The sequence below is a fragment of the Arachis hypogaea genome, chromosome 15, assembly GCF_003086295.3.
Source record: "Arachis hypogaea cultivar Tifrunner chromosome 15, arahy.Tifrunner.gnm2.J5K5, whole genome shotgun sequence".
Taxonomy (NCBI): domain Eukaryota; kingdom Viridiplantae; phylum Streptophyta; class Magnoliopsida; order Fabales; family Fabaceae; genus Arachis; species Arachis hypogaea.
The window spans coordinates 61529039-61551098 of record NC_092050.1 but is presented as its reverse complement, the minus strand read 5'-3'; positions in this window follow the sequence as shown (position 1 = coordinate 61551098).

The window sequence follows — 22060 nt, the reverse complement described above, 5'->3', positions numbered from 1 at the left end:
ATAATAATAATAATAATAATAATAATAATAATAATAATAATAATAATAATAAAAGATAGAAAATTATATTTTAGAGAAATATAAATTGATTATTAATAATTGGTTATTAATAAGGATAATTATATGATTAATTTTTAGTAATCATTAAATATATTTAATATAAATAACCAAGTTTAATTAGTTAACAAATAAAAGGAAATATTATTGCACGATTGTAGAAGCAACAAAATATATATATATATATATATATATATATATATATATATATATATATATATAACGAAAATTATCGTTATGATTCAATAATAATAATAATAATCGTCTTTTCTTTTATTAAAACACTCATCTAATTAAATTAATATAAATATTTAATGAAAATAAAGGATGGATTTTTTTACTTGAAAGATAATACAATCGAATATTCTTAAATATTTTAAAGCTGTGAGTATATATTCTTCCTATATTAATATACGCATGCATGTTACCTCATTTTTTCCATAAATGGAAAATAACATTTACCTGTTAAATTTATTAGTTGCTCAACCGATTCATCTTATTTATTGTGATTGTGATTGATATATAATCATAAAGATTTTTTTTCCTCCATTAATTTTAGTAAAGAAATCCATGACGTAAAATAAAATAAAATAAAGTCAATATCTACTTTTTTCTCAATATTTTTTATATTTACGGTAAATATTAAATGTAAAAAAGAAAAAATAATATTAATTATTATCAATTTTATTTATTTACATTATAATTAAATTTAATATAATTATAGTAAGTCTCTATAATTATAGCAATTAATATACGTATGCATGTTACCTCATTTTTTTCATAAATGGAAAATAACATTTACCCGTTAAATTTATTAGTTGCTCAACCGATTCATCTTATTTATTGTGATTGTGATTGATATATAATCATAAAGATTTTTTTTCCTCCATTAATTTTAGTAAAGAAATCTATGACGTAAAATAAAATAAAGTCAGTATCTACTTTTTTCTCAATATTTTTTATATTTACGGTAAATATTAAATGTAAAAAAAATAATATTAATTATTATCAATTTTATTTATTTACATTATAATTAAATTTAATATAATTATAGTAAGTCTCTATAATTATAGCAATTTATATCTGTTACATAGATAGCAATTGTATTATATATAATTATATATCTCCTCTTTTATATATACTTAGCAAGTATTTCTATTTATATAATCTACTTAATATATTAAAATTGGGTTTTTCCTCAACTAATTAGAGTGAGGTGTGAATTATTCATGAATTCATTTTCCCTCCAAAAAGAATGCATTTAATGAATAATGCATAATTATACTAATTTAGAAAAATATATTTATTATAATTATATAAAATTCATATTTAATACATTATTAAACTACTTATCAATTATCAATCGAAAATATTTTTAGTCATTTTAATAATAATAATAATAATAATATACTTTTACTTAATATACAAAAATTTTATTTTTTTCTAACTAATTGAAGTGAGGTGTCAATTTTTCATAAATTCATTTTTCTTCTAAAATGAAAGCACTATTCTCTCTTCTAAATTTATTTTAGAAAAATATCTTTATTATATTTATATTACAATTAACATTTAATGAAACTAATTTAGGAAAATATATTTATTATAATTATATAAAATGAATATTTAATACATTATTAACTAATGAAAGCGAGGTGTCAATTTTTCATGAATTTATTTTCTCTCCAAAATGAAAGTACTATTCTTTTTTCTAAATTTATTTTAGAAAAATTAAAATTTCATGCTAAATATAGGTGGTAAGTTAAAAAAAATAAGCAAGTTAATGGAATCAAATCATATTTCTATAACATATATAAAAATGTATATTTTTATTATATAAAAATTGAATTTCTGCATTTCATGATGGGCGTGGCATACTTCTTAGCGTGTTTTTTAATTTATTTTTTATAACTCATTGAATACAATTTATTACAGTAAATTAATTATATCAACTAATTGATTTGATTAGGTATTTAAATATCACACGATTTATTATAATTTATATCAATCAAATAATTATAATTTATTATAATAATTATTTTAATTCATTAATTTATAAGGTACATAATAACATAGATGATTTGTTACTTATACTGATTAAATACAATAAATATATATTAATTTAGTTAAAAAAATCATTGTCTCCTATGTTTTTCTATTTATTTTTTTAATTCATTAAATCTAATCAATTATAATAAATTAATTATATCAACTAATTAATTCAATCAATTATTTTTTAATTTATTTTTTGAATTCAATAAATCAAATAAAATTAATTATACTAATTATTTGTATTGACTAATTGATTTGATTAATTCTTAAAAATATTTTTATTTAATTTATTTAAATATAACTAATTAGTTATTTAATTTTATTAGGATAAATATTAAATTCTATTTCTAATATAAAAATACAAACTTTTATTCCTTTCATTTTTATTTCACCACTATAAAAGACCATATATGTTAGAAGAAAATATCATTCATTTACCAATTACTCTTTCATTGGGTAGCTTTTACAACAATTTTTTTTCTTCCTATGAGGCGTCGTCACAAGAAGGTAACTATCATGGACACAAATCAGCATACACTCTTCAATTCTGGTGCTCATCATTCAGAGCAATATATGATATGTTATCTATTAAGCATTTATAAGGAAAAAAAAAAACAGAAATATGCCAAGGAAAAAAATAATTTACGTAAGTAAGGCAAAACGAAAACTGCTTCATGAATCCACCAATGCACGTTTATATGTAGTTGGAACCAACTTAGTTCGAACTCCATTTCTACATAATTCGAACCAGCTTGGTTCGAATTACACACAGTAATTCATGGTATAATTCGAATTATGCTGTTAAAAAATTAATAATTTAAAAATTAAAAAAATATATATTTTATTTCATACGTTGAAAAAAAAGCTAACAAAATATTTAATTACGAGACTTCTTTAAAATATTAATGAGCTATCAATTCGAATTCCATACAATACTTTTCTGTCCATTTTTAATAGCTTATGAATATTTTTTAATAAATTTTTTTAAATTATACTACAAAAAATATTTTATCCTATGCAAAATAATTTTAAAAAAATGGCTTAAAAAATGTTAGGAGTACTATAAAAATTTGTAATGTTATAATAATTTAAGTAAATACATGCATGTACTCAAATTTTAAATAAAATATTCTACATAGTCAATAATAATTTAGAAATGAAAGAAAATATTTTATTCCATACAAAATAATTAAAAAATATATTTTATTCTATACAAAATAATTTTAAAAAATGGCTTAAAAGATGTTATGAGTACTATAAAAGTTTGTAATATTCTAGTGATTTAGGTAAAAATATGATAAAAATATTTTTTCTTTAATTTCTAAATTATTAGTGACTATGTAGAGTATTTCTTTAATGTCCTAAGTCATTAGAACATTACAAATTTTTATAGTACTTCTAACATTTTTTAAGTCATTTTTAAAATTATTTTGCATAGAATAAAATATTTTTTTGTGGTATAATTTAAATAAATTTATTAAAAAATATTCATGAGCTATCAAGAATGGGCAGAAGAGTATTGTATAGAATTCGAATTGCTCACCATATAATTTGAATATTCGAACTTCCCTATTCGTAATTCGAATAATGTAATATCTCACCATATAATTTAAATAATTTTATTAAAAAAATATCATGAATATTTTTTTAATAAATTTATTTAAATTATACCACAAAAAAATATTTTATTCTATGCAAAATAATTTAAAAAATGGCTTAAAAGATGTTAGAAGTACTATAAAAATTTGTAATGTCCTAATGATTTAGGACATAAAAAAATTACTCCACATAGTCACTAATAATTTAGAAATTAAAGAAAAAATATTTTTATCATGTATTTACCTAAATCACTAGAATATTACAAACTTTTATAGTACTCATAACATCTTTTAAGCCATTTTTTAAAATTATTTTGTATAGAATAAAATATATTTTTTAATTATTTTGTATGGAATAAAATATTTTCTTTCATTTTTAAATTATTATTGACTATGTAAAATATTTTATTTAAAATTTGAGTACATGCATGTATTTACCTAAGTTATTATAACATTACAAATTTTTATAGTACTCCTAATATTTTTTAAGCCATTTTTTAAAATTGTTTTGCATAGGATAAAATATTTTTTGTAGTATAATTTAAAAAATTTATTAAAAAAATTATTAAAAAATATTCATGAGCTATTAAAAATGGACAGAAAAATATTGTATGGAATTCGAATTGATAGCTCATTAATATTTTAAAGAAGTCTCGTAATTAAATATTTTGTTAGCTTTTTTTTAACGTATGAAATAAAATATATATTTTTTTAATTTTAAATTATTAATTTTTTAATAAATTTTTTAATAAAATTTTTTTAATAAATTATTAATTTTTTAACAGCATAATTTGAATTATACCATGAATTACTGTGTGTAATTCGAACCAAGCTGGTTCGAATTAGTGTGTGCATGTGTTTGTGTATAATTCGAATCAAGCTGGTTCGAATTATGTAGAAATGGAATTCGAACCAAGCTGGTTCGAACTACGTATAAACGTGCATTGGTGGATTCATGAAACAGTTTTCATTTTGGCTTATTCACGTAAATTATTTTTTTCCTTAGCTTATTTATGTTTTTTGCCCCATTTATAAACCAATGGTGTTATCATGTATACATAAATAAAAAAAAAAATCCGTAATTAAGCTTAAGTCATTTACTTATTTGTGTGGTATATTGTAGTGTGAAAGTATTTTCAATTTGTGTTGTGCAATGATATTATGGTTTAATTTAAACTTTTATTTTAGAATTGTGTTATGATTTTATCTCATCATTTTCTCTTAGATATTAAGTTGATGTATTTTTATTTATTATTATTGAAGCGGATGTGATATAAAATTTGTAAAAGGAAAAAAACTCACATTCAATTTATTTATTTTATTGTAGTCTTTTATTCTTCTATTTTTTTTATTTTTTTATTCATTTTATTTTCTTTTTAAATATCATATAATTTATTATAATTTATACCAATTAATTAATTATAATTCATTATATCAGTTAGTTTAATTCATTAATTTATAATATACATGATAAAATAGATCATTTGTTACTTATACGTTTATTTTTCTAAAATCTAAATCTGAATAATTATATTTTCAGTTTTTGTTATGAACAAAATATTATTAATAATGAATAATAATTAACCACTCATACTTTTAATCAAAGTATTTGGATGATTTTTATATTTATTAATATTAATTATTGATTATTTTTTCATAAATAAATTATATTATAATTTAATGTTAGTTCATAATTGATTAATGATTAATGTTCATGAAGCTATGTTACTCTAAATTTTATATTTTATAAATATTTTATTTAAATATAATTTTTTAACATAAAAATGTATTATTTTTAATAATATCATAATTTTATATTTTTTAATTATTCTAATTGAATATTTTATCAAATACTAATTAAAGTCATTCTTCCATTTGCTTTTACTAATCTATTATCTAACTATTATATAAAATGTAAATCGTATTAATGAATTTAATATTAAAGTTAATTTGACTTTTTATTATTTAGAGTGTTTTTCAATCAATAATTTTATACTCTTTACTTTTTTTTTTCAGTTTCATTTTGAATTTTAATTTAGTACTCAAAGGTAGTGAAATTCCATTGATACTGAAATAAAGTTACAAAATGGTCCATACGGTAGAATAAGTTAAATAATGTGATACTCACATTGCAACATCCAAATGAAATAACTTAGGATCTAAAATATTTATCTTTCTCTTTCTCGCCGTCTATTATATTATCTATTCTATCTATTCTATTATATAAAAATCGAATTTTTACCTTTAATGATAGAATCAACGTAGTATGCTTCTGATTTATTTTGTTTAACTCATCAAAGATAATTCATTATGATGAATTAATTATATCAACTAATTGATTTGAATAAATATTTAAATATCACACAATTTAAAATTATGTATATTAATTATTTGATTTAATTTTTATGATATATAAATTCAAAGAATAAATTAAAATAAGATAATTTATTACTTATTTAAATTGAATACAAAAAATATAAATTAATTTAGTTAAAAATTTACTATTTTCTAATCTTATATACATAGAAATGACAAAATAAAATTATAAAAATAATCTTTTTATCACTTTTGCTATTTTAGTTTTATTTTCTTTGCTTTTTTTTATGTATAACTTTATTTTATATTAACTTTGTTTATTTAATAATAAAATATACTCATATATATTAATTCTATCATATAATAATATATTTTTTTCCTGTATTAATCGAAGAATTTCAATAGTTATCAACTACATCTAATAGAATGACTGAGAAGTGAGAACTACGAGAAGTTAAACCCAAGTTCAAAATGCTGAAACAAATAAAAGAAAATAGTGGATATATGTGATTAGAGAAAAATGTATAATAATGACAAAATATACTAAAACTAGATTTTTTTTTCAACTAATAAAAGTGAGGTGTTAATTTCTCATGAATTCATTTTTTCTCTAAAATGAAATCACTATTTTTTTTTAAATTTATTTTAGAAAAATATATATATTATAATTATATTACAATTAATATTTAACGAATAATGCATGATTATACTAATTTAGAGAAATATTTTTATTATAATTATATAAAATCAATATTTAATACATTATCAACTAATAAAAGTGAGGTGTCAATTCCTCGTGAATTCATTTTCTCTCCAAAATGAAAGCACTATTCTCTCTTCTAAATTTATTTTAGAAAAATATCTTTATTATAATTATATTACAATATTATAATTAGCATCTAATGAATAATGCATAATTATAATAATTTAGAAAAATAAAATAAAAGTCCAGTAATTTATCTTCTGACTGCACATGTGTGTAGAATAACTTTTAAGAAGGAGCCATGTATAGTAAATACGGTCGATAATTGTAAAACTGTATATTAACATTGATATAATATTATTTCAGGTATATGTTTTGCAGGCATCAAAGAAAAGTGTTGAGTTATTTTTTAGTAGATTTAAATTATTTATTGTTTATTAGAGAATTTTGTGCATTAGAATTCGCTAATAATTTATTATTTATTTTGGACTAATTTTGATATGTTCTTACTTGACAGTAAAACAACATATAAAAATTTGTTGGTGGGTTTAAGTATTATTAAGTTATTTATGATCACATTGAGTATATATGTTTGATTTATTGAACAAAGTATATTACTAAAACCAATTAATAACTATTTTAGAGTTAATATATTTAACACTAGATTAAGAAAAAACAAATAATACATAATATGCTATATTTTTATTAATCAAATTATTATAATTTAAATTAATCTTAACAAAATAATTTAAAATTATAATTTTAATTTTATCACGTGCATGGCACGGGTTAATATACTTGTTTATTTACACTAAACGAGATATGAGTATTTGTAGGTATAAAAATAATTTTTTACAATAAAAAATATTAATAACTTGATTTAGACTGATTTAAAAAATAAAAATTGATATATTTTATTATTATTTAGATCGAATCGAATATTAACAAATACTATTGTTGGATGGCTGGATTAAAAAACTCAAATATAGAAATCAGTTACAACTTACAAGAACGTAAATATAGTCCATGAATTTAGTGTGCGATAAAAAGGAAAAAAAAGATGGTAATCGTAATATTTAAAAATTTGAAAATTAAATAATAAAATAAATTTAAAAAAAAAGGAATAGTAGGGTTTAGATATTTAATTGGTGATGGCAAAACGAATCGAATTCGTCGGATCAAATCGCCAAAAAAAGTAGGTTGAGGTGAGATTTTGAACTCGCCAAAACTGCAACTCGTAATACATGGAAATGCTATTTTCATTTTTTTTTACTTTATTTTTATTTTATAACTTTGAAAGCGAAAGAGTGACTAAGGAGAGGATTTTGAGCCAAACAAAACGAACACAATTTTTGTAACTACATTTGAATTGTTTTAATTCAATCATCCAACTAAAACATTTATTAATGTTCCATTTTATCTTAATAGTAACAAAATATATCGATTTTTATTTTTTAAATTGGTCCAAATCAAATTATTAATATTTTTATTATTTTAAAAAATTATATTTTTATGCCTATAAAAATTTCATTTTTATGTTTACAAATATCCATATCTCATTTATAGGATAAACAAATTAATTATGAATATATCTCATTTACATTATCAACAAGATAGGTGGAATACGTCAACTTTCACGTATCACGTGTGCACTAATGATATTTGTTTAAAAATTTGTGTCTTATATCGTTTACAGTGTAAACGAGATATATTCATAAGTAATTTGTTTAGATTGTAAACGAGATAAATAATATGATACAAATACGTAAATTATGTCCAAATTACCTATATCAGTAAATAAAATATTTAAAATATTTATTTAAAAAAATCTCCGAAAGGAGAAAATGCTATTTAGCTCTGTCTAAATAAATATATTATTGAAAACTTTTGACCAAGTCATAAAATTTTCTCTGTGTACACTCTTCGTCATTTCTACTTGTGAGCTTGCATTAGGACTAACGATGAGGGGTCGATATATCTAAGAATAGCACTCATATGTCCATGAACTTCCTCCGTTAGGAAGGGATAACCAGAACGCCCATCTCACTAAGAAAGTGAGGAAAGGTGGTAATGGAATAGTGTTCTCTGGTGGATACCTCTTTGTTGCCACAGGAAGATGATTGGATGAATGACGATGTTATTGAGGGCGAGGCTGGGAAGGATACTACGATGGTACAGGAGATATCAAAATGCTATTTTGTGAAGGTGTTAAAAGAGATAAGAATCTAGCACTCATGGAAGAAGATGATAGCTTCTCATCCTTAGAAGAGTTAAAGGAGTCAGAGGAGGAGAAGGGAGATGAGCCTCATGTGGAAGTTAACAAAGGAGCTAAGGGATGGGGTCAACACCCAGAAATAAGGGTCGAAAGAGTAAACAGCATTTTCAACCTGGTGATCAATGAGACAACTATGAGACTTTAATACACCCTAGGTGGGACACCCTTATCGTAAAACTGATAGGAAGGAGAATATCGCTCCCTATTTTGACAAGAAGTTTAGAAGCTGTGTGGCAGCGGCAAAGTAGTATTGAAGTGATTGATCTTAGGAATGACTTCTACCTCAGTCAGATTCTTCTCTCAAAAGGACCTCAACTTTTTCCTGATTGGAGGTCCACAGAAAATTTTTGACCATTACCTAACTCTAAGACCATGGAAGCAACCATTGACACGGTGGTGGCATGGGTGAGACTTCGCAATCTTGCAACAGAGTACTACGACCAAGAAATTCTAGAACAAATAAAACATATGCTTGGGAAGACACTAAGAGTAGATACCAAAAGTGCTAAAAAGTGTCATGGAAATTTTCTCGCTTCTGTGTCCAACTAAATTTGATGGAACTCTTGGTATTATAGTATTCCATTAATAGAGTTTGATATCAAGTTGAATATGAAGGTATCCATAATATTTGCTTTAGTTGTGGTCTTGTGGGACATGAAAAGCTAACTATTCCAAGCAGGTTAGTAAGGGCAATAATGGCAGGAAGGAAGTAGAGGAGAACCAAAGTAATGACACCAACGAAACAAATATTAATGGAGGAAATAAGGGCACAATGGGAAATATATCTTTAGACAGGGTTAAAAAAGTCCTAGAAGAGGGGAAGGAGCAATTCGACTCATGGATGGTGGTGCAAAAATAACATATGGCTGTACTACAAAGAAAGGTGAATAATAATGAAAATTATGTAATTTAGTTTGAATAATTGATATTTTGAGTTTAAACTGTATTTTATAAAAGATGAATAATTTGATCATTTTAGATTTTAAATTAGAAATAATTATGTAGACTTATTGGTATGTTGATGAATAAAATTTTATGCGTTTTCAAAGTAATTTTTCGATATCATATTTCAATCCTAAATTATTATTGGGTCCCCAAATATTTTGCAAGATTCCTATACTCTTAATGCCTATTTTTCCTAACCCTAACCCTAAAATCAGCTACGCGCACGCGTGCTTCACCAAAAACACGTGTAGCTCTCCCCTCACTCTTTCACCATGACTCATCAAAACAGAATAGAAGAAAACAAAGAGGGAGAGGTGAGAAATCAGAATGCAAAGGAGAAGAAGAAGAAGAAGAAGAGAAAAAAAGGGGAAAGAATAAGGGGACAACATCGGCGGGGCTGGGAGCCGTTGTCGTTGTCGAGTGAAGGAGGAGGAGTGTGTGTGTGTGTGTGTGTGTGTGTGTGAGAGAGAGAGAGAGAGAGAGAGAGGCGCGAGAGATAAGGAGGCATTGTATCACGCCGTCATGCCTCTGTCGCCGCTTCTGCCTAATGTCACCACCGTCGGAATCACGAATTGAGGAAGGAAAAAAGGTTGTCAGAGTTGTTTTTGGAGCTATTTGCCGCCGCTGCTATTGCTACAATGGCTCGCCACTGGAGTTCGCCATCGCCGGAGTTCGCTGCCACCACCATTGGAGATGAACCCAGTTGTGCCCTTGCTACCGGAGTTGTTGTAGTCACTGTTATGGCTCTGTTCTAGCACAGTTGTTGTTAGTGAGCTTGAAAGGAGCTACTGCTACTTCCTTTGCTCGTCGAAAACTACTGCCACCACCTCCTATTCTAGTAAGCTTGTCAAAAAACTGCCCTTATCTTGCTCTGTGTTGGCCTACTCTACAACTATTTCTGATTCATCTTGTTCGCCAAAATTGTTATTACTATTGTTCGGTGCTGCTATCTTTGTTTGAAGCCACTGGTGTTGTTGAGAGTTATTGTTGTTGTTGTTGCTGCGAGTTAGAACAGAGAGTGTCGTGTTTTATAATTCCTACGGATTTGACTAATTGAGGTAGGGGATACGTTTTCAAATTAAAGTTTTTAATTAATGAATGCCCATAAAGTTTAGCATATAATTGCAAATAGTTGTCTCACCTAACTATTTGATGTAATTGAATTTGATAATGGTTGAATGCGTGTGAGTTTGTGAATTGTTTGATGAATTCTTATTGGAAGTTTTAATTTTTGCTTGATATCATTGTGTTGATTACTAAGAATCTTTTATTTGATCATTATTCAGGAAATGTTGATAAATTTTTGAGATTGAGGAAACCTTTAAAGGGTGGTTAAGTTGTAGCAGCCCAATTTTCAGTATGTCTAGATCATACCGAAAACTGAGTGCTACCAACTTATCTTCCTAATTATTATCTATTATTTAATAATTATGAGTCTAATCGTAGTTAACATGTTGTCAATTTTATGAAAAACTTTTTCTTTTTAACAAAACATTAAGTCAGCACATATCACAGTAGATATAATAACAGTCACAAGATAATATAGAAATATTCATAACCAACTCACAAATACATATAGGAAACCACGTATACGGTGATAAGTCGTCAACTTCGTACAAGGTCCATTCAAAACATTCCTGACACGCACGCACGCACGCACGCACACACGACATCTCAAGTCCTGGCCTATTCACGAAGCCCTTAAACTGGAACCTAGGCTAGCCTAATTCTCTCTATAAGCTTAGTCCCTTCTAAGGTTACAAAAGTGAGGGAAAGATACTCTAGATCTTTAAACGTGGCTAAACAGGATGTCTCAAAAACAGCAACAACTACGTAATCTTTCTCTTTAACGGGTCATAGAGTATATATATGCAGATGGGAATCAAGTCCACCCCAACTTAGATAGCTACCTAAGCGAGGTCCTCATAAGCAGAATCTTCTGGTGTCTCATCACTACAAGAAAATGGAGCATTGTAACAAAAAATTTGTATCAAATTTAAAATTGTTACCAATTATCGTTTTTTGTAACAACGATAAAATTTGTTACAAAATATTTCAATATTTTGTAACAACGTGATTTCTTTTGTTACAAATTATGTTAGATTTCATATCGAATTGTTGTTTTGTTGCAAAATGTTTTAATGTTTTGTAACAAAAGATTATATTGTTACAAAAATTTAAAATATTTTGTAACAAAATATCTATTTGTTTCAAAAGCTCTAAATATTTTGTAACCAAAAATTAATTTGTCACAAAATACAATATTTTTGTATCAAGTTATTTATTTGACACAAAATTCAAAAAATTTTTGTAACTAATAAAAAATTTTATTTCAAGATATTAAATTTAAGACTCTAAATTTTTGAAAATTAAAATAATGAATTATTTATGATTTATTATATTTATTTAAGAATTTATATTCAAAAAATTATTTTACTAAAAATATTTAAGTTAAATTAATGACACTTGGAGTTTAAAATTATTTTAGACTCATATAAAGAATTTAATTTTGATGCACTGTCAGTGTAAAATAGTTTTACACATGCATCCAATTACGTAACGTCACATCAGTAAAAATAACTATCTTTCACATTGTGCATATTTTAAATAATATTGTGTATTTTTCATATTTAAAATTTAAAAATTTTAGTAATTAAAAAATAATAAAAATTAAATAAATTAATTTAAATAATTGAGATTTAGAATTAATTTTATGAATAAAAATTTAATAAAATTATTTTAAATTTAAGTAATTTTTTAAAATTAGTTAGTAAATTAAAAAATAAATATTTATATTTTCTAAATTAATTTTATTATATCATATATATTTAATCCTAAATCTCTATTTTATCTTTTAATTTTATAAAAATTCTTAAATAATCTTTTATTTTATTTTTTTTAATCCTAACCCTAACCCTCACAACTCCCTTCTCTCTCACACTTCACTCAAAACACCCGAAGAAATAAAAGAAAGAAGATAGGGAAATAGAATAGAGACTTAGGGGAGGAAGAAGAGCAAGGGGAGAAGGGGAAGTAGTCGCCGACCGATCTAGAAGGAGAGAGAGAAACTCGCGCGCGCGGGCGCGCACACACACACACAGAGAGAGAGAGAGAGAGAGAGAGAGAGAGAGAGAATATGATGAAAGAAAGAGAAGAAAGTCGCCTCTGCCTCTCGCCGTCATTGAATTGCTATCCATCTGCAGCCTGAATCTTCTCCTCAGCGTCACCGTCTCTAATAGCTTGTTGGCGTCGCCGTCGCTGATAGCTCCTTGGCATCGCAGCTGCTTCTCCTTGTCTTCCTTATTCTTTGCACCAGCAGAGAGAAGCAGCCTTTGAGTGTGTAAACTTTGATAACCCTTTCTTTCCTATTTTAATATCAAGTTTCTTATTGTTTTTAATTTTTGGGGACGGAATTTCTTTTGTGATTCAAAGACCTAACTTTTAATTTTTATTGAATTTTTTTGCTGCAAGCTCTAATTCATGCCATTCTGAAGAATGAGTTTATTACTGATGATGAGTAAGGAGCATTATTGAAGATTATTGAAGATTATTGAACTGTTATTGTTATGGGTAATGCTTTTTTTTAGGTTTCTCTATTATGAGTAATTTAGATTATTTTGTTTTACAGTAATTATGAAATTGTTCTTGTTGTTCAGATATTGTATTTTTATTTAATTATTCAGTGTTGTGTTTATTGTTGTTGCTATTTGTTCTTGATGGTTCTGATTGTTGATGTTTGTTCACTATTGTTTTTGTTCTTATTGTTCTTGATTGTTGCAATTTTTTTAGAGTGCTGTTTGTTTGCACAGTGCTACTATTTTTGTTCACATTGTGCTGCTGTGCTAATATTTGTGATGCTGTTTGTTACAATTGTTGATGTTTGTACACTTTGCAGTGTTGTTTGTGCTTTGATTATTTAATTAAAGAATTTATCCTAACAAAGTTAAAAGATATGTTTGAGAATAATGAATGAATCACCGTTTGAGACTGTGTGATTCGACAAAGTAGTTAAAGATTCTTGAATATGGCTCTTCTCTTTTGATTTTGATGATTAATAACAAATTTTAATATTTGTCTTTGATATTTGGATTTTTTATTTTGTATTAGAAGTTGTGAAATTTTAACTTTAAACTAGTCACTACCTCTATGTTGCATTCTGTTTTGCTTGTTGAAGCTTAACTTTTAATATTTGCTCTTTGACCTCTCAACTTTTCATTAATGAATTTTTAACCCCAAACTTTTTAGTAATTATGATTTGACCCGAATACCATCAAAACCAGACGTTTTCTCACCCTTCCAAAAACCAAAAATATTTTTTCAAAAGTTCATCAGATTTTCACTTGATTTTCAGCTAGTTTTTCAATCTTTTCGGTAACCGATTTTTACCTAATTTTTACCAAACTAAAGAGCAATATTTTAGCCATAAAAAACACAACAAAGATCATGAATTTCATGGCTGGAAAGCCACGTTTTCCAGTAGCAACAATAGCAACTTCAAAACCATTAAAAAGTTGATTTTCAAGCATTAAACAACAAGATCTCATGATCAAACCATCACACAAACACTCAAAATCAAGTCTCAAGCAACAAGATCTGATTTCACACTTTAAGAAAACATCCAATCATTGATTAATTTACCAAACCTTACTTCCTTTGCAGCTGCCAAGAATTGAACCAAGAACAAGCTTCCAAAAGCACTTTTACGCCTATTTTAACATCAGAAACGACTTTAGAGCCATATGAACCACGAAGGCTAAAGCTTCATGATGATGAAAAGAAGGTTTTTCTCACCTTAAGGCAGCTAGATATCATGTTTTCTTAGAGCATATGGTGATTGAACAAGAGATCCTAAGAGAAAACATGAAGAAAACATCATCAGCTTGAGTTTCCACCATGGCCGAAACTTCAAGGAGGAGGAGCAGCCATCATACCTTGATTTACTCCTGGAAAATTGACATAGAAATGAAGAGGAGGAAGAGGTGAACACTTTGGTTGGATTATATTTTTGATAGGGCTTTTAGTTTGAGAAAGAACGGAGGTTGAAGCTCAGGTGTTCATAAAAGTTTCATGGAAGTTCTTTCACTTTCTCTCATGGTGATTTTCGAATTCTAACTTGTTTAGAAAGTAAAAATGATAGTAATGATGAAACATGGGAGAACGTGGGGTTTGGATAAGAATGAACCTTGATTTTTATGTAAAAATATCTTAAGAAAGGATAATTACTGAAGCTAGATGTATTAGAACTTAAGTATTTCTTACTTTTTCCTTAAGAAACCTTTGCTTGGAGAGCAAGAAAGGAAACATGTGGTGGCTATCCCTGGGCGAGCCACGCGTCATAGGGTGCTGAGTTATCAGAATTTAATATTAAAATATCATTCTGAGGATAATTACTAACACTAGATACATCAGATTACACTACTAAAGGATAAGCATGAACTTTACTAGTATAAACGATACTAGTAACAAGATAATCATGAGAATAAAAGATGTATAATGAAGCATTACCATTGCTAAGTTTATCTAAGAATGCCGGTATTATCCATTACCATTAGATTTCTAACTTAGTTATTATATTACTAAACATAGATCAACATTAACCACATCAGAGGAAACAATAATATAATATTCTAAATAAAATAATAATATATTAATATTATATTAATATAATTTTTTTCTCAAAATTCGGGACTGGCTCATCACAATGAGACTAACCACGGAAATAAGAATTTTAAAATTCAGGCCCAAAATGGCTCAAAAGCGCAACTTTTTGCGACGTGCCTGCTTAGATCAGGAGAGGTGTCTGGTGTAGTCCTCAGCAGCTTGATGACACAGCACTTATGTAGTAGAGGTGCTTATATGCACTGAAATTCTTAAAAATTCCGTAAAAATTCCGTTTGATCCCGAAAAAGGGTCGTTTCTTTAGATCTAGACCATTACACATGCATCATTTACAAAGTGAGGAGAACCTGCCATTTGGCAAGTAGACCAAGACGAGCACATATGACCTAAAACCCCTGTATTATTTCCTAGTTGTTGGGATGTAGTTGCGAAGGGCAAATAGAGCAAGCAAGAAGGACATATTTCTTGAACTTAGTGAAGGACAAGTGAAACCCCAGGCAAGTGAATAATACCTCTATATCCAAAGAAAATGTGATCCATCAGCTAGAGCGGCAAAAGAAATACGATTAGAAGGAGCGGCCACCGCTATAAGAAACGTGCCCTCACGAGACCTATCATCCGTTAGGGCATGCCAATAGTGCCATTTTGAATTGTGCTCCGCCTTGACAGAAGGTGTAAGAACTGCGACTAATTAACCGCTTAATTAAATTAAATTAACTGCCCAAAATAGGATCCAAAAATTTAGAATATTAATTAGGAAATTTAAATATGATATTTGGACTTAGTAGATTTTTTTGAGTTAGAAAATGTAATTTCTGTGAAAATTTGCATAAAAATGCGAATCAGTAAATTAACCGGCAGTACCAGCTTAAATCGGTCCGTACTATGTGAGAATAATAAAAATAGTAGAAAACCTTAGGAGAACTTTTAGAATTGAAAACCGGGCATTAATTTTAAAGGTTTGGCCCGAAATTGGACTAAACGGGCCAAAAATGATAACGGGTTGGACCAGGCCCAAGTTGGGCCCAAGCCCAACATATATAAGCACTCAAATGTACCCACTTCAGCTCATTTCACACTTTCAAGAGAGGGAGAGCTGCTGAAGTGAGAAGAGAGTGAGGGTTTACAAGAAACATTATTTACCTCATCACTCAATTGACCATAACTTGAGCTACGAAGCTTCGATTTACGTGCCGTTAGCGGCTACGTGAAGCTCTCGCCAAGCCCGTCACTTCTAGCTAAGTATTGTGGTAAGCTTATAAAAAATTCCTGCCTAGTTTTCTACCCTAAGAAATTCGAATTTTTAGATTTTGGTTTTGAGTGAAGTTATGTGTTTTGGTTATTTAGGTACACTCTAGCACTTGGTTGCTATTGGATTTTGCTCCCAAAACTGTTAGGCCGGATAAGAAATCCCAAATCACTTGTGGTTTTATGTATTTATGGAACCCTAAGTATTGATTTTGTGAATTAATTGTGTATAGCTTGATTATTGTGATTTTGGTGGCTTGGTTGTGGTTGAAAGCTTGTTGGGCACAAATTTTTTGTGTATAGCACATATTGGGAATCGGCCAAGGTATGGTTTCGTTTTTCTTTATGTAATATATAATATTTTTAGACAGTTAGGCTAGGATAGGTTTGGATTGAATTGATTGTTGGATTCGATAATGTATGATGGTATTGTTGATTTGATAAATTGTGGTGTTGCACTTGATAATATTATTCATTGTTGGAATGAGGCTTGAACTTAATGATTTGGAGTGTTTATTGTGAATTTTAATGCTCAATGATGCTGGTGAAAGTTGAGGATAGTGGAATGATGCATTAAGTAAGAATTTGTGGATGAAATGAGTGAAATTGTATGTTGGTATGATAAGGAATGACATAGAAGGTGCTTGAGTAATATTTAGTCAACTTGAAACGGTTTTGGGTGTAGGATATTTGGTTTTGATTGGGTTTTGGTTATGAATTTTGGAAAGTTAAGAACCTTGTGTTTGTGGTAAAAACTAGTTTTTGGTAAATTTTGACGGATCATAACTTGAGCCCCAAAGCTTAAAATTTAATGAACTTTATTTTAAATTAAAGGTTGCTTTGAGAGCTTTAAATTGATATAAAGTTTGTATAAAATAGATTTTTGTAGAGGAAGTTATGACTAATTAAAGTTTGGTGCCAAAAACTGAATTCTGCAACATTTGAAAATTTTCTAACTCTGGTGTGGGCTGCGTACGCGACAGGGGCATGCGATGCGAACAAACCATTCGGGTTAGGTAACTTGTGCACGCGAACACTGCCTGCATACACGAGCAAACATATTTTTACTCCTTGCGTACGTGACACAGTGCACGCGATGCGACCAAACCATTCGGTTTGGGTATCTCGCGTACGCGAGGCACTGTATCCATACGCGAGCTATCAAAAATGAAGCCTTTGCGTACGCGAATCTTAACATGCAACGTGAGCAACCCATTCGAGTTGGGACACTTGCGTACACGAGCAGGTGGTTGCGTACACGACCACCCCTTTTTCAACAGCATGCGTATGCGAGGCAGAGGCTTGCGTACGCGAGATCTCTGTTTTGCTGAAATATGAATTTTTCTTATTTTTCAAAGGTTCTTCTATTTTCTAAACTTCCTTCAAGGATGATTAAGAGTAGTATCTAATATTTGGGTCCTAATATTGTTAAAGATGAGTTGGTGAATTATTTTAGAGAATTTTCATATGAATTTAGAAGACGGAGACTTAGGGTTCTGGAGTACTGAGGATGAATTAGTTGAGTGAGATTGCGGAGTGTTGTGGTGACAATTGAAATGATGAATTGTGAATTTTGGATTGATGATGTTGAGATGAGTCGAGGACTCGGAGTGGGCTGAATGCGGAATATAATTTCTAAAAGCCACTGATTACACTATTTTATTGCTGAGAATGTTGGGACGCTATGCGCCTGACAAGGACGGTTGGATGATCCCGCTTGTCGAGGTCGCAGCGGCGACGTAAGGATGGTTGGTTTATCCTGCTTACGTTGAGATGTGAGATCTGAGGCAGAGTATCCCGCTCACATCCTTTCGGATCACAAGAGTGTGCCCAGCACTATATCCGTGGGTAATCTGGCCGGCACTATATCCATGGAGATCCCACTTTTATTCGTGACCGAAAGGCGACATTTCCATGGAGATGTGTCGGGTTGGCAGTTGAACCGACAATGTGATATCACAGCCAAATAGGATAGGCATTCGTCATGTGTATATTCTATTTGTTTGTTTGCTTTGCCGACCTGTATTGTTTGCCTAAGTGCTTAACATGCCTAAATGCTTATTGAATTACTTGATATACATGCTTATACTTGTGCTTTACTTGCATTGTTATTATCTGTGTATTATACTGGGATTGAGGAGGTTCGAAAGGAGGTGGCAATGGGATCACATGGTGGTTAGACTGGCGAAGGCTGTGGGACAGCGGAGAATTGTTAGATTAGAAATCCACTAAGTTAGATTACCCTTTTTCATTGTGGTTTTAAAGTTAATGTTTTAAAATTTACTTATGGTTTAAGCTTGAATCTTGTGATGGATATGAAGTTCTAGGATTGCCTCTGACATCCCGGAGTCTTATATCTTCCATCACTGGGCACTGTTACCATACTCAGAACCTCCGGTTCTCATACCATATTCTACTGTTGTTTTTCAGATGCAGGTCGCAACCTACCTCAGTGAGTTACTTGATGGTGACAGAGCAAAGGATCCTTGCTATGTTTTGGAACTCTTTTGGTTTATTTTGTGTAGATCTCTCACTTTTGTATTTATCTATGTCTTAGAGGCTTACTTTGAGAGAAATATTGTATAAGCTATTTTACTTTCAAAAACTCTGTATTGTCTGTATCTAACTAGCCGGCTTAAACTCTGCGAGCTATGGCTATATCTTTATACTATTATGCTCTTATATATCTATATATGTCTTGATATCTATATGTATATCTTGTGCCTTAAGTTTGTAGCTTCGTGTGAACGTTTTGTGCTTTTCAAACTCTGTTTTTGAACTTATTATTTCTTTCTATATATACATATGTACTAGCTTTAGAATTGGCGTAACCATTGATTAACCTTTGTTTTACGACGCGAGGTAAGACTTAGGGTAATTAGGGTGTTATAGAAGGCTACCATAAAATATTTCCATCCACCCATACATAATGGAGTTTATCCACCACCATCCTGCATTGCCTTCATATAATAAAAAATATTTAGTACGTAGATCAGGGACATAACTGCAATCTACCAGTACTAAAGAAAGACAACCCACAACAAACACCGTGCCCCACCCATACATACGAAAAAGGAGAAGGAAAAGAGCGAAGTACTCATTGAAACTAATGAGGTTCCAAAGTAAGACAACAAAGTACAAACGAAACCAGTAACGAGTGACAAGGAAGGGCTATATCTAAAGAACGATGATGGATTGTACGCTTTGAACATTGAAATTTTATTCTTGAAGAAGACGGTTGCTTCTCTTTTGTGAACTACACAATATTCATTCATAATTGGAAGGACAAATGAAAGGGGCTTCCATGAGACACTTCACTTAGAACGAGGCGAGCGAGTAAAGCCCGGCATGCTAGAAAAACTGCCCCATTTGAAAAGATACACCCAAATAATATTTAATTTAAAAATGTTATAATTAATATTAATAATTAATTATAATTACACCTCTTAATTATGCATACCCTATCACATACTCCTAATAATTACAATAAGTTGTCACCTTTTCTGCAACGTTTGAGGAACCTAGCTTGGTTCTCATCATTCATCCACTGCGGGAGCAAACTTGGTTTAAACTGCGTAGCATGCTTATACACAATGTTGAACTCCACTCTCAGAGAAAATTTAATATACAAAAATTTATAAATAGTTATCAATTTTCTTATATCCCAATCTCATTGTCTTCTTTGGCCAACAACTTTTATTAAGCACACATATGTTACAATTGTAAAGGATTAAGATCAAAATAATTAACTTAAAAGGTAAATACTTCTAATATAAATAAATAATGATAAACAAGAAAAGAAAACATGCGATTTTATTTTTAAAAAAGGTAATTAAAGTAAAATAAAATAGAATATGGTATATTCTGGTAAGGCATATATACAAAATGGGGCAAGAATGCCAAAAAGCTAAGGTAATAATAATAATAATAATAATAATAATAATAATAATAATAATAATAATAATAATAATAATAATAAGGATCGTTAGCAGTATTGGATGTAGACATGCATGTATTAACCAATATTCAAAATGAACAGCCTGCATGACTTCCTTCATGCCATATAAGTTGTTTGTTAATTCTTTCTTAACAAACTAACTTATGGCATGAAGGGAGCCAGGCAAGCAAGTGATCGATTATTTCAGTGATATGAATCACTATATGAATCTTGTTATCCTTATCCAATTTGCAACATCAAAACAACACATAGCAATCATTAATAAGGACAAGATAAATAGACAGACAACTAGATAGAATAGATAGATAGCACAAGTTGATGATATCAAATGAGTATATTCTTGATGAAATTGGTGGTTGTGTAGAGTGAACGGGGTATGAAGGTGATGATATATAAAGAGAAATTCAAGGACAAAGGAGTAGAGAGAGAGAGAAAGAGAGAGAGAGAAAGAGAGAGAGTAAAAAAACCATGGAAGGAATGGACAAAAAAATAATAAGGACATTGGGGTCCAAGTTATAAAGGCGGCAACCAAAAAGAGAAAGGGTTTTATTATTAATTTGTAATCATAACATGCCAAAGCTTCCCTAAATTCTACGAGTACCCTATTTTGAATTTTCTTCCCTTTAAAAATGCTAAACCCTTAAAAGTTAAAATTTATATTTGGAGGGTTATTTAGAGTTATTAATTCATTTATAAATTTAATTATTTAGTTAAAAATTTATAAAGAATTATCAATGCATTTGTAAATTTAATTATTTATTAATTTTAAAGAATCTTAAAATAAAATAAAGGTTACATAAAAAATATAAAAATATTGATATTTAAAAAATAAAAAGTTAGATTTGGAATATTTTTTATGTACTTTAAATGAAAAAATCAAAAGTATTGGAATGAAAATCATAAAATTTAATGAAAGAATTTCGAAAGATGAGAAGAGATAAGAGAGAACAAAAATAAAAGTAATATGAGAGATGGTTAACATACATAAATGGATGCACATACATAAATGGATGCACATACATCCATCAAGAGATTAATAAACTAACAACACAACAATAACAACAATAGAATGTAAAATATTGCAAAAGTATTGACGATGTAACACCCCAAGTACCCTAAGCCTTACCTCTAGCTGTAAAGCAAAGGTTAATTAGAGGTTACGACAATTCTAAGGCTTATACATATTTATATATAGAAAGAATAGTATAATCTAGAAGCCCGATGAAGGAGATAGCTCAAAAGCAGGATTTGAAAAGTGCAAAACGTACTAGCAAAGCTACTAACTTAAAACA